This window comes from Ambystoma mexicanum, chromosome 2q (genome assembly GCF_040938575.1).
Source record: "Ambystoma mexicanum isolate Mex_15411 chromosome 2q, UKY_AmexF1_1, whole genome shotgun sequence".
Lineage (NCBI taxonomy): Eukaryota > Metazoa > Chordata > Amphibia > Caudata > Ambystomatidae > Ambystoma > Ambystoma mexicanum.
The window spans coordinates 235357838-235371678 of record NC_090924.1 but is presented as its reverse complement, the minus strand read 5'-3'; positions in this window follow the sequence as shown (position 1 = coordinate 235371678).

The window sequence follows — 13841 nt, the reverse complement described above, 5'->3', positions numbered from 1 at the left end:
ATGTCCCGAGCCTTGACATCGTTCATAGGATTACTAGTGGTGACATTTCCGTTAGTTCCAGAGAATGATGCACATACTTCACTATATGTTCTGGGAATGGAACTAGATGGACGATCAGCAAGTACGATTTCATCATGTCGAGTTGTACGATTTCTCCCGCAGACCGGGAAGTAGGTAGCCAGGTTAGATTTAGCTCCTACTAATGGTGATGATACTTGACCTTCGGGCACTGAATTGATTGGTTTTGCGTTATTATTTTTCGTTTTACGGTACATGTTTCAATAGAGTCAATTTGCTGTTTTTCGACTCGATTAATATCAGGAGTGGTCAATCTAGCGTCATCAGTTGGGGGAATTCTGGCGGGTAGCCCAGTCATCTCACAAGAATGAACAGGCACAGGACTTGCAGACGTATCTGATGTTATGGGTGGAAATAGGGCAGCTTGACTTTCTTTCGAAAGTTGATTAAGGTCAATATGATCCTCATCAATTAGTGGTTCGACAGAGATCTTAATATTCAAATCAATTGCAGGATTAGATTCTTTTATGTAAGTATTCTTCTTTCTTTTAGCATTTCTTTTGACAGCTCTTTGGTGAAGTTTCTTAGCTCTCCGCGACATGAAACCAGCATCATTGCCACTGGAAGCAGGAACCGGAGGTTCAGATTGCATATCTTCAAAAGCTGTCAGAAGAACAGAGGGGCTGTCAGAGCCATTCAAAGAAGTTGGAACTTCAGATGAATATAGAGCTATTAGCGTATTCATTTTCTCTATGGCAGATTTCAGGTCACAGGAGGAATTGTGACATTTGCACGAGGCAGAATCTAGTGATGTTTGCAAGGGTGTAACCGACGGAACGGGAGTCCCGTCTAGGCAGCACTGAATGCTTTTATTTTTCATAAGTGAATTAATAACAGGTGGATGGGTCATAGGACATAAATTGTGGACATTTTTAAGTGTTTCGGCTGCAACAATGAAGCCTTCGATCCGATCCATCTTTGAAGTTATCAGTGATTGCGTTGACTTGATCTCCCTCAGTGCAAGATGGGTCAAATCATGACCTTTATCCAAGAGATCTAAGATACGGATGATAACCGGAAACGAGTAAGGAGAGTATTGGGATTGGTTACCCTCGCAGGAGTGCTGGGTTTGATAATCAGCAGGCGGTACTAAGGGAGGGTCCGCTTTGTTATCTAAGACAGTGGATGCAGGTGAAAGCAATATGTGCAGAAAAGAGAGTTTTTTATTAATAACATTGGCCGAACCAGCACTCATATCCAAGCAAGTTTTGGGATCGTGAGGCGCATGAGATTGGAAAGCCATGCGTTTTTTTTTACGCAATTAGAGACTATCGGTGTTAGGGAGCCAATCGAACGACAAACAGCCTTGTCCAAAGCCTCCATTTTCGCCAAGGTAAGATCGAATTGGCATTGATCAGTCCCGGAAACCCGGGGGGACTCAGAGCAGCTTTTAAAGTCATCGATAGCCTTTCGTACTTCAGGACTGATTGCGGGAGAGGAGATTGAAGGCACCGGAGGAAACGGAGGCGAAGAAATTAATGGAAGTAGTGAATTATTGTGAGCGTTTATTTGCACAACATGTTCTGCAGAGCGGAGAGTGCACGGCACCTTTTGGATAGATGTAGTCGCTAGAGCTTGCAGGGCTGGTAATTCAATGTAAGAGGTTGTTCCCGGGCATACCAGTGCATCAATGGAGGTTACTGAAAGCGGAAGGGGAGCGGTGAGTTTGCCCTTGATGCTTCTTAAACCATTTGCCATTTTCACGGCAATAACCTTACAGGAGGTAGAAATCAGGGTAGTCCAAGATAGTCAAATAACTTTCTCTTTTGGTATTTGATGCGAGCAGTCATATAAGGAACAAGGCCAGCCAAAAAATAGGTTAGCACATTAAATAGAGCAAAGGATGTTAGACTACACATGCATCGCAAAACTGGTGGGAAACCTAAAGTGTGATGTGGACCATTAGGGGCAGCCTCACCTCGCACGAAGCAGCGAACAGCAAACAGCGCTACTTAGAGCGCGTACTTAAAGCGTGCGCGCGCAAATGCGCGCAGGAAGGGGATTAAGTACACTTCCGGTGGCGGGGGGCGGGACCAACTAGAATAATAAGAAAAATGAACATATATAAGTAGAATATACTTGAGGTAAAAAGTATAATGTCAATGGAGAGGGCAGGTTGAATATATACCAAAGTCCAGGCAAGGTCAGGCAATCCAGGCGAATCTTGAGCACGTAGAGCAGCAAGGATGGCCAGCAAACAGCGCTACTTAGAGCGCGTACTTAATCCCCTTCCTGCGCGCATTTGCGCGCGCGCATTAAGTACACTTCCGGTGGCGGGGGCAGGACCAACAAAGTCCAGGCAAGGTCAGGCAATCCAGGCGAATCCTGAGCACGTAGAGAAAACCTCTTTCTCCAAGTTCCTGTAGACATCTATAGCTGCCAAATAAGTGCGGCAGGTGTCCACCTGCACGCCCGAGTGGGCAAGGTGCGCTGAGATGGAGAGCACATCATCCAGCATACATGCAAGGGGGATATCCTTAGTCTGCCCAGTGGCAGAACCTTTTCCACTTGCTCTTATACTGGGTCCTGGGAGCCTGGCTCCTAGCACCCTGAATGATCTCTAAATTAGCCTGGGAAAGGCTCAGGTGCCCTAGCGCGACTTGCTCAGGAACCACACTGAGAGCTAGTTTCTGTGGTGCGGGGTGGATGACCCTGCCACCCCTGTTGCGCCAGAAGATGTGCTGGGCCCATCGGAAGGCGAATGGGTGGTCTCTCCGAGAGGCTGAGCAGCTCCGAGAACCAAGGCCTGGCTGGCCACCAGGGAACTATCAGAATGAGGCTGAGGTGGCGAGACTCCTTGATCTTGCACATCATTCTGTGGATTAGCGGTGTGGGGGGGGGAAGGCATATGGGGTCATGCCGTACCACTGAATCGGAAATGCGTCGCCTGGAGCTCTGTCCCTGCCAGGACACAAACTGCTGGCACTTCCTGTGGTTTCAGGAGGCAAAGAGGTCCACCTGGGGGTGTCACCACCTGCAGAAGATCTCCTGCAGCACAAGGTCGTCAGTTGCCACTCGTAATTGGCCACTCCCAGTCTGCTGAACCTGGCTGCCTCCAGGTTGGATTCCGCTGGAAGGCGGCTAACCATGAGGTAGATATTCTCCAGGGCCCATTCCCACAACTCAGGCCACACTCGTTCCTTTTCTGAATGGCAAAAATCCTGGAGTAGAAGCCCTAGCCTTGCTGGGAGGCTGGGATTTCCTCCACTGCCTGACTCTCGACAAGCGATCGGATCTCCACCAAAAGAGTTTCTGTGGGAGTGGAGGGGAAGAGGGAGGAAACACAGGGATAGGTAGATGTTACCCCGTGGAAACTACAGAGGATTCAAGGGTCCGTGAAATTCTGGCACCAGAAATGTGTGGAAAGCAAGCCCACTGGAGACACATGGAGCCGATGGGGCGTGTCATGCCTTCTTTCCCTCAGAGGCTGTCGCTGAGGAGGGAGACTGGAAAAATCCCTTACTCCCCTTTCCCTTTTTGTTGCTTGCGCCGGTTTGGAGACAGTGAGCGGTCCGGCTGCCTGCATCTGCAGTCCTGGAAGCCACAGAACTCTCCATATGTACAACCCCTTTCTGAGCGCTGCTGAGATGGAGTGTACGATTTGGCCGGGGTCTTTGTAAGGATGGAGAGTTAGCTATTTTTCTTCTTGTCCAGCTCTTCGTCCGTAGAGAGGTGGAAGAGGGTTCCCCCTTCCTCCACCGGTAGATCTAGTATACATTCCTGAACATCCGGGTTGAATTTTGTTGCCCAGCGCCAGCCGGTCATTCTCATGTCCGTGGCAATACAGATGGCAAATATGGGCCACTGTGGATTCCATAAGGTCATGCGCCACTAGATTGGCCTCAATTAGACTCGCCTTAAAGCACAATTGGCTCTGGGTGGGGCGTTCCGGGAGGAAGTCCACAATTTCCTGCCATAATCTTAGGATGGTAGCTGCCAGCATGGCATCAGCGTTGGACCGACACAGATGTAAAGAGGCATTGGAAAAGAGTTTCTTGCCATATGCATCCAAGATCTTCTCCTCCTTGCCTAGCAGCGCTGCAGAGGAGGCGGCAGTGGTTGAGGAGTGATATATGATTGGGTATTAAGTGTGTTATAAATAACCTGAGCTTTCGAAGCGCGGACCCGGGAATCAAACCCGTTTTGCTCGGTGTCGTCTTGCTTCCAAGACAAGCACATTGCCACGGAGCTATCCTCACGAGATGAGTCAGCTGTGGGGCCAGAGGAGGCGGCTGCACCGGGGCCATGGGTGCTGACGGAGGCATCTGTGGTGCCACTAGCATCAAAGAGAGGACTTCCCTGATGGCATCCTTTAGGATAAAACTCATCCGAGGTGACCTCATGAGGCCGAGGAAACTCTGGAAGAAAACCTCACTGACTGAAGCAGTGGCAGGGGGTGCGGAAGCGGTAGCGGAAGGCTGCAGGGGCCACTACATACCCTGTCCGTACGGACACAAAGGAAAGCTGGCCTGCGCATAAGGGCTGTAGGCCATGTACCTGGGTGAAGCCAGTCCCACCATGACACTCGTTCTTCGCCCGATTCCTAGAATGGCATCGGACGGGTGCCTCTTTCTGGCATGGTGGCCATTTTGTCAGGCTGCCTGCCACATGCCTGTGACGTGTTGCTCGGCCCAGCCTCCTCCAAGACTTGTGTGTGGATCATGAGGCCTACCATGCTTCTCAGGGGTAGGTGCGATACCCTCAACCGGAGGGGGGTCAGTAGAGCTGCATTTAGGCGCCCCCTCTGACGTATTGCCGGTATTAAGGCGTAGCGCCTCAGCCATATTGCCGGTACAAGGTCAGAACCCCCTCAGGTGAAGACCCAGTAAAAGAACCTTCCGGTCCCTCAGCACTGTCACCAGGAGGATCCCTCGGTCCAGAGGCCAGTAGCTGCAGCAGCCTCGGTGCAAGTGCTGGTATAAGGACCGGACCGGCCCTCCCGTGTGGCAGAGTCCCTGGGAAGACATCTCCCTTGCGGCGTGCGATGGATAATATAGACCCTACTCTGGGCCTGGCTCGATGTTTCACAAAGTTCTTTAGGTCCTCTGGAGGTGACTTCTGGAAGTCCATCTGGCTAGTCTGTTCTTCAGCGCTTTCGAGGACAGCAAGCCACACGCTGCACAAGCTTGCCAACCATGGTCTGGGCCAAGGCAAAGTAGGCAGAGGGCGTGGGGTTCTGAAGTTGGGAAGAGCTTGTTGCAGGATGGACACCTGCTGAACCCTGTGGAAGTCGACATGCACTGGGGAGTAGCTTGGCGCCTGAGGACAGAGTACCAGAAAAGGGGACTGAGCTGTGGCACCAGAGGGCAGAGCCAGGGCAGCGCATGCTCCCTGGGCTGCACCCCCACACACCTCTAAATTTAAAGGGGAAGGTTTTTTCTGGTGAAAAAGGCTCGGTCTCCCATCCCTTGGAAGGGACACCCATACAGTATGGAGGAAAGGGGACGAACATAAAGGGTAAGTTGCCCATTTGTAGCCTACAACGTGAATTTCAAAGCCAAGCTTACCTCTTGATCCGGGTTCCTGCCAAAATCACTACCTGTCATTTTTTTAGGCTTCTATGAGGTTAAGGAGTGAATTAGCAGTTTGCTTGCCTTTTACTAATGTTTATAGGTCTGATTTAAGGGGCACTGTAGCACAGCTCTTTCATGTTGTCCCACTGGGCTACATTTAGAACTAGCCATAAGCACAGTATTGTTGGTTATACACATTAGGTAGCCTGCCAACATAGCACCTTGTTTGCCAAAAGCATATGGTTTTTGCTTTCCTTGTCAGGTGAGGCGTGCAGGCCTTTCTAAAGGTGTTCCTGCCTCTTTATGTGTTGTATCAACTACTGAATCCAGCTTTAAATTACCCCTAAAGTACAGCGAGTATGTCTGGAGGGGGTGGGTTTACATTTTCTTTAAATTTGTGGCATAACAGGCTTTGTAAAACCCCCCCCCCCCCCCCCGGTGTAACTAGACAAGTCAGACTTTAGAGGCAGTATGCATTGGCTAATCAGCTTCTTTTCGTTAAGGAGATCATCCACAAAATCTTTGTCTCCAATTTTGAAATAAAGTGCAGCTCTTTTGAGCAGATTATATAACAGGTTGTCTATAGGTGATGACAACACAATTATCAATATCTGGAGAGGGTAATCAATACCTTAATCAATACCTGTATTGTCTTCAGGAAAACCATCTTCTCCCACATTACTGGTTCTTCATATGGCCTCTTTGGTCCTTCACCCCTCCCTCTGCCCCTCCCAACCCACTTGTAGGCCAGTTTAGCATTGGAAAGAACAGCTCTTTATCCTGCACCTATGTATGCATCCCATTATCTTTTAGTTGCATCACTGAAAATTGAGGCACTTTCTATATGTGTTAACCTTGTTTTTTTCTACATGCACCAAAACAGAGGAATTCGGTGCCTGCGATTTTGTTTTATGTACATATATCCTTATATGCAGAGACTGTCAGCAAAGAAATAGGAGCACGCGCTAAGTCTGTTAACTGGAAGAGGTCTTGGACAACGCCAACCCACTAGGCGCTGAGAAACCATTCGCCAGCACTCAGGAACTTGCAATCAATTTGCCAAACTGAATTGTTCTCTGTACCCGAGGGGATACCAATGCAGTCTTGTTCGGGCTCGATTACTCTGCCCAAGCAGGGTATTCCAACAAGGTCTGTTCGCATTGCGAAAGCAACCCAGTGTTTCAGTTGGCAATCTTTAAATGTTTTTGGCTTAAAAAGCCTACAACTGCCATCGCTTCTCCTTGTGGTCTCTAGGGAGGCAATAATTACACACCTTGGGTCGGTCTTTCCACTTAACTCTGTGCCACATGGGAGAGAATTTGTAAGGCGTTTTTCATGACCAAAGCTGGGGGACAGAGAGTTAAGGGGTTAATGTGTGGAGACAGTCTCCTACACTACAGGTGTTTTAAGTGTCTTCCCCCACTCACCATACTGTGAAGGCCAAAGCCTGCAGCTGTAAGTATTCAAGTGTAGACATTCACAACAGTTGTGAACTGGTTGCCATCCACTGAACACTGAATCAAGGATTGTAAAAAGGGTTATGTGAATTTTAATTAAAGTAACGCTCAAAATGTGAGCATGTGCAATAGTACAACGAACTCCACGAAGTTCAACCAACCCGATGGTGGAGAACAGAGGACCACATGAGGTATCCTGTGTACAGCACAGGCCATGATATGGCTAGTATAACAGACACAGCAACATCCCTTCTCAAAATCAAATCATTTAATACTCTGCACCAACTACTAGATGTCACCCTATGTAAAGCATACCATTCTAAGCAGGTCCATAGGCCCTCCGATGGACCCTGGCTTTATTTGGGCCTTTAAAGAAAAGGATCTAAAACAGAGCAGTTAAAGTTAAACGTGGTTCTTAAAAGAACTATTGGTGGGTTAATAAGGGGGAGGAAGTATGTAGAAAATTGATGTTCATTTTAAAAAAAAAAAGATTTTATATATTTTAACTGGTAAAAACAAACCGGGGGGGGGGGGGCTACAACGACTGCCATTGCTTAACCCATGGATTCTCAATGGCCTCAAAAGTGGTTGCAGTCAGTGCTACTGGCACATAGCACACCCAGCAGGCGCAACACCCCGCCCCCTTCCAAAGCCTACTCGAGACCTGCATTGGTGCAGAGGGTCAAAGAACAGGGGTGGCAGAGGCAACACTCCCATCATCAGTGCCAGATGAGGCCCAGAGAACAACAGGTGATCCAGTTTCCTCTGCAGCCTGTGGTGTTGCAGGTCCAGCAGTGGGTTGCCGGAACCTGCTCCTGAAATGTTCATCAAATTGCCACCATTGGTAACAAATCAGGTAGTCGATTCACTGTTGTTCACAGGCCCTGTGCTGGAACCGTAGAGAATCCTCTCCTGCGCACCTCATCAGAAAAAGTGCACTGGCCCTTTGACGGCAGTGGAGTATATTTAGGCAACCTACAAGTATTAACTGCACTGGGACGGTGAGACACTCCTGCAGAAGTACTTCTTGGTTGGAGCTGGCTGCTCTAGAAACATAATTTTTCAAGAACAGTGACAAGGTCAATCTCTTCTTTGCTGGAGGGTGCCTTGGGATGTGTAGCCATTTCCAGAAAATGACCAACAATAAAAAAAAATTAAAAAAAAAGGATTAACACAAGCATTGGCAATACCAATAGTTTTGGCATTTACTGATGTTCTTTGCATGTTGCATTTATAGGCACATGGGTGCAAGGAGGAGCGTGCAAAGTTGTAAAGGAGGATGCAATAAGGAGTGCAGAAAAGCAAGGTAACAGAGCAAAGGATGAAGACATTAATTAGGGTGCCTTTAAAGATGAGCAAGAGGAAATATGGGCAAGAAGGGGTTAGCATGAGAGGGTAAGAAAAATTGAGTGCGAGGTAGGACGGAGGCATAGAGAGGGTGAGGTATGGGCGGCAGGAGCCAGAGGTGGTACAGTGTATGGTAGCGGTAAAGAGAGAAGGGGTAGGGTTGAAAAGAGAAAGAGGTGTAGGATGGGTGGCGTTACAGTGAGGGGGGGGGGACATGTTTTACAAGGAATTCTGTGACTTGTTTTGTAAATTACTAACAGCATGTGAAGCTCGCCACGTTTCAATGCTTCATTTCCAACACACTAAACTAGACATATCAATGATGCAATGTTTTAAATTGATCTACTTAACGCTGCAGCCAAGTCTGTTGGCTACATTTTAGGTGCATCCATGTATGGACACAGAGGGTGGGTTGTCATTCAATGCTGCAACTAAAATGTTAAGGTACGCTTTCAAGAATATATCCATACTTTTAGCCTCATAGGTTTAAAAAGGGTACATCAAACTAATGAACCGGCTCCCCAAGCGATAGGATAAACGTTTCGCTCGTCCATTGCATAGTCCCTTGCTTCGAAGAATAAAAATCGACACAAACATTAAGCGTGCATGACCACATTATATCAGCCAGCTCTCGTCACAGTAAGGCAAAACATTAATTCTCTCAATCATTTCGAAAAATACATTAATCTTTTCTATATGTGGTACATTTTATGACGCAGTACTGATTACATTACAACGCTGGTAAAGAAACAGTTCGTCCACGCAACCTGCAGTTATATTTGGGCCCATACGCTAGTGCCTTATTTTGATAGGGATATATAAATATATATATATATATATATATATATATATAGGTTTACTGCACAAAAACACTGATGTCTCCCCTTTACAGAGCCCACGCACGTTTAGTTCGCAGCAATATCTGGGGAAAGAGGCACATGAGAACGTAACTAGTATTTAGAGCCTCTGGAAACCCGGTTACCAAAAACTTGCACCAACAAATGCTGGTTTGATGGTAAGCAGCAAAAGGTGAAGTAAAAAAAATGTGTTAACCAGTAAAAAAAAAAAAAACAAAAAAAAAAACAAAAAAAAAAACCATAGCAGTTTGGCGCTTTTTGTAGTGGACACCCAATCGCCCTGTGGACATAAAATAACTTCTAGTAAAGTTGTCTGCACTTTCACAAATGTACAGGTCAATTTGGGGGCAGCACTAGATCTGTAAGCAAGGCCTTTGATGTGGGCGCTGAAGGAGCATATCTGCCAGGCGTTGATGCGCTCTTCCCCACTATCTAGTGGTCTCAGCACAGCTGCTGCTTCTTCTTGTCTGATGCCTCCTCTCAGTTGTGCACCCAAGACAGCGTGGGTGAGGCCCCCCAGCGAGCTCCAATGAAGCAGGGAGCAACTAGCCTTTTTTTATTTTCTTGTTTATAATCAAACTAAAATTGATTTTTATAATGAATCATTTCATAGTCATCTAAAGAAAAGAAGAATAGAAGAGAAAACAGGTGTTGAAAGTTATAGCATTTATCAAATCAGTCTCCGTTAATTATAGCTGGATTTACAGTCTCTATTGCCATTTTCAATGCAGCTTCTATGATCTTAACTGTCACCGTTGACCATTTTTTGTCTCCAGCAACCAAACAGCACCATCACGTGTTCTCCTCACGAAGTGTGGAGTCGTACATCAGGGGTGCCAGAAAAGCTTCCCTCAAGTGAGCTGTTTTAACACTATTCAAGAGTAAATGTCTTACATTTTCCAACAATTCAGCATCTGTATATAATCAGCAAGTTTTCAAAAGGAGTTGGGATCGAATAGCTCGGATTTCTTGTGTTGGCATTACATTTAGTCTCATTTTCATGAAGGTTTTTAGCAGTTTCTTATTTGGAAATTTTATGCAATAGTTCAATGGTGATCTCAACTTATTAGTCATTGGTGGCAGATGGCGTAATAATTTATTGGCCGTCGCTGTTTCACACGTTTGAATCCAATCTTCTTGGGCTATTTTAGTTTTTATCTTTTCAGGGTTTTGAAGTAGATCATCATGAGTGCAGGCCAGATCTATAAGTTTCTTTGTTAGCTTCTGTTCCCACCTGTTCAGAGCCTTACAGTGGCCTTGGTTGAGTTCCACCTGAATCATTTTATAAAATCGGCAGCGTTTCAGGCATTATGATTTTCCAAAGGAGTCTCATTTGACTTTGTTCGACCAGTGCCACCAACGATAGTAGACCTAGTTCGCATCGGATAGCTGATATTGATGTCGATTTGGGAAGTCCCAATACCGCTTTCCAAAGATAACCCTCCAGTTTCAGTCAAATAGTTTCCTGGATATTTAATGCTGCGTCCATTCCATAGGTTACAGATGGTACCACCTTTTGTTTATAAAATTGGATTGCTGGTGGTAGGGAAAAATTCCCTTATTTGCGGTCCACTAACCTTGTTTGGGTCGTCAGTTTTAATTTTGCTCCACAGGGCCAGGTGAGTTGACTTTTCCGACCTTGTTGCATCTATCATTATCCCCAAATAGTTTATATGTCTGACTATCTCCATCTTCATGTTGTTCAGGAACCAGTTGTCGTTTCCCCTCGCTTTTGGTTGATTTTGCCCCATGATCAAGATTTTGGAGTGTTCATCTCAAAATCGTTTTCACGTATGTATTTGGCTAAGTTGGTTAATTGGCGCTGAAGGCCTATTTGTGTATGATCCATAAGGATCAAGTTGTCCGCATAGAGGAGTCTTGATATTGAGTTGTTGCCAACTTTTGGTGGAAACGATCTGACCAATGGTTGAAGCAGACAGCCTTGTTTCACACCGCGTTCAAACTTAAACTGGTCCGACAGCATGCCCTGCCCATTTAGACAGACTCTGATTTTTGTATCAGTGTGGAGTGCGATCACAGGCTCTAAAATTTCCATTGGACAGTTCCAGTTGATTAATTTGGACCATAGCTTTTGTCGACTAATTTTGTCGAAAGCTTGCGACAAGTCTATGAACGCTATAAATACTTTTGGTGCACCGGTCTTTAGGTTTTCTTTTATGATGTTCAGGATCATGATGCTGGTGCTTGCATTCTCGACAAAGTCCTTTTGCAGTTGGTCTAGGCGTGGGGATGTTCTTGCCCACTCGTGAAATCTGGTTAGTAGTAGAGTGGCGAAAATTTTGCCCCTGATGTCTAGCAGGGCTATGGGACGATTATTGGCTGCGTTCTCTCCGTTTCCCTTTTTAAAGATTGGGACCATCACCGCTTCAGTCCATGTTTTTGGAATTTGCTTGGTAACTTGACATTGCTTGAACATTTTTGTTATTGGGACATACCATTCCGGTGGATGTTGCTTTAAGTCTATGTTGGTCAGGCCGTCTGGGCCAGGTGCCCTTGATGCTTTCAATTTAAAGATCATAATTAAGATCTCCTCTCGTTCTGCTTGATCCACCCAGGTTGTTTCTTTAGAAAATGTAGCAGTGGTTGTTGATAAAGGAAGAGATGCAAATTGGTTTGCAAAGAAAGTTATCCAGGTCAATTCCACTATGGTATTTGTCAGTTGGTTTTCAGTCTGAGAGTCCTTATTCTTAATGGAGGCCCAGAAATCTCTTGTGCTCTTTGAAATTAAAGTTTTTAGCATTTTCTCTGCGTTGTTTTGATACACAACTGCTTTATGACGTTTCAGCCATGATTTATATGATTTTGTTGTCACTTTCAGAATCTCTTTGTTCCACGTAGTCGGTTGCTCGACCCATATGCCTTAATTTGCGCAGTTCTCATCTTTCTTCTCTAATTGCATGTCGTACTCGTGGGATCCATTTTACTTTACAGAGACTCGTTTCCCTTGTTTTAACCTGTGGGTCAGGAACAAAGGAAGATAATTTGGCCTCGTTAGTGCGTCAGTGATATTACTGCTTCCTTGGTCACTAGCTTTTGTTCAGTAGACCTTGAAAAAAACCACGAATGGTAGAAGGGAATGTGAGATAAAGATGTAGTCCAACGTCGCTGCAGTTTTGGCTCGTTCCCATGTAGGTATAGCTGGTAGCTGACCTCAGACTGTTGCCACGTTGTGGAAGTTTCTAGCATCCATAAGATCTGCCTATAGCACACCCCTTTCAGCAGATGCTGAGGTTGGTGTAGTGGAGGAAAATTGGTCACACTTGGCGTTTAGGTCCCCGCAAATAACGATATGATCAGTTGCAAAGTCAACTGTACATTTGTCCAAAATTTCCACGACTGAGTCACTGAAGTTGATGTTTACTCGTTGCGGGTAGATGTAGCCACTCCGTTTGTAAAGCTAAGATACCGTAAGTTTCTGCCACCTTCATTTTAACGGAGATACCCGAGCCAACTCGAACTACGGTTAGGAGGCCCGACAATGGTCTGCCTAAGATGCCTTTCACCGCTGGAGAAATTTGCGTTTCATATCCGTCGAGCACCGGTTTTTCTATCAACCAGGTCTTCTAGAGACATAACGAAGAGGGCTAGATCCAGTGTGTCTGGTTTGGTCAAGTGATCATATCTCCTCATGTTCCAGGGGCACATCGTTACTTGCGATATATCTTCGGGCGACAGTTTGAGTGGCTGGTTGGTGGAGGCTGTACCTGATCCTATTCTACACTGCATCTTCTATTTGGTGTATTTCAGATGTGGACATGACCAAGGTCAATTTCTTGTTCTCTTTATGAGAAATGATTTAGACATCTACATTGGATTTCGGATGTGGATTTTGTTGATTCAATGAACCCCGTCTTGGTCCAGATGGACAGTTAGGTCCAAAAGTGAGGAGTTCACTAACAACTCTGCTGCGGGAGACAGTTGTCTAGTTAGATTATCATTTGATCCCTCTGCGATGTGTTTTTTGGGAACAGGTCCCTGGGTCACTGCTGGAAAAGTCACTACTTTGGTTTGAGATTTCACAGCTAATTTTTGCAAGTTTAAAAATTGTGGCGACTTTCAATGGCTTTTTTTTTTACTGGTTTGAGATTTTGAACCTGACCAAACGATCTGTCCGGTAGGACCTTCACTTTCGATTTCACTATTTAACAAGCTTGTGTCCGATGGGAGTACTGGTTCTGTTTTGGAACTGGATTGCTGGCCCCCGACAAGTGTTGGGTGAATTTCTGGTTCCGATTTGGGCTTCTAGACAAGCAATTCTTAATTCCCATTGCCGTTCTCACTCGATGTTTTGTTGGTCCAAAGCTGTAATGAAGCCCTCCAGGAAAATTACTTTTGAATTCGTCATTGCTGTTAATGTGAGAGAGTCTTTCATTGCATCATTTATTGACTCATACAACTTTACAAAGGGGACAAGTCCCACCATAATAGCTGACATGATTGTTAAAAGATCTGGCTTTTTTCCAGGAGTGCCTTTTGGTGGGTTCCCAAAGATGTTGCTAGATCTTCTGTTTCTTGCTGGAGTCGAAGTGTCTTTTGGAAGGTCATTTTGAGTTGGTGAACCCACTGCT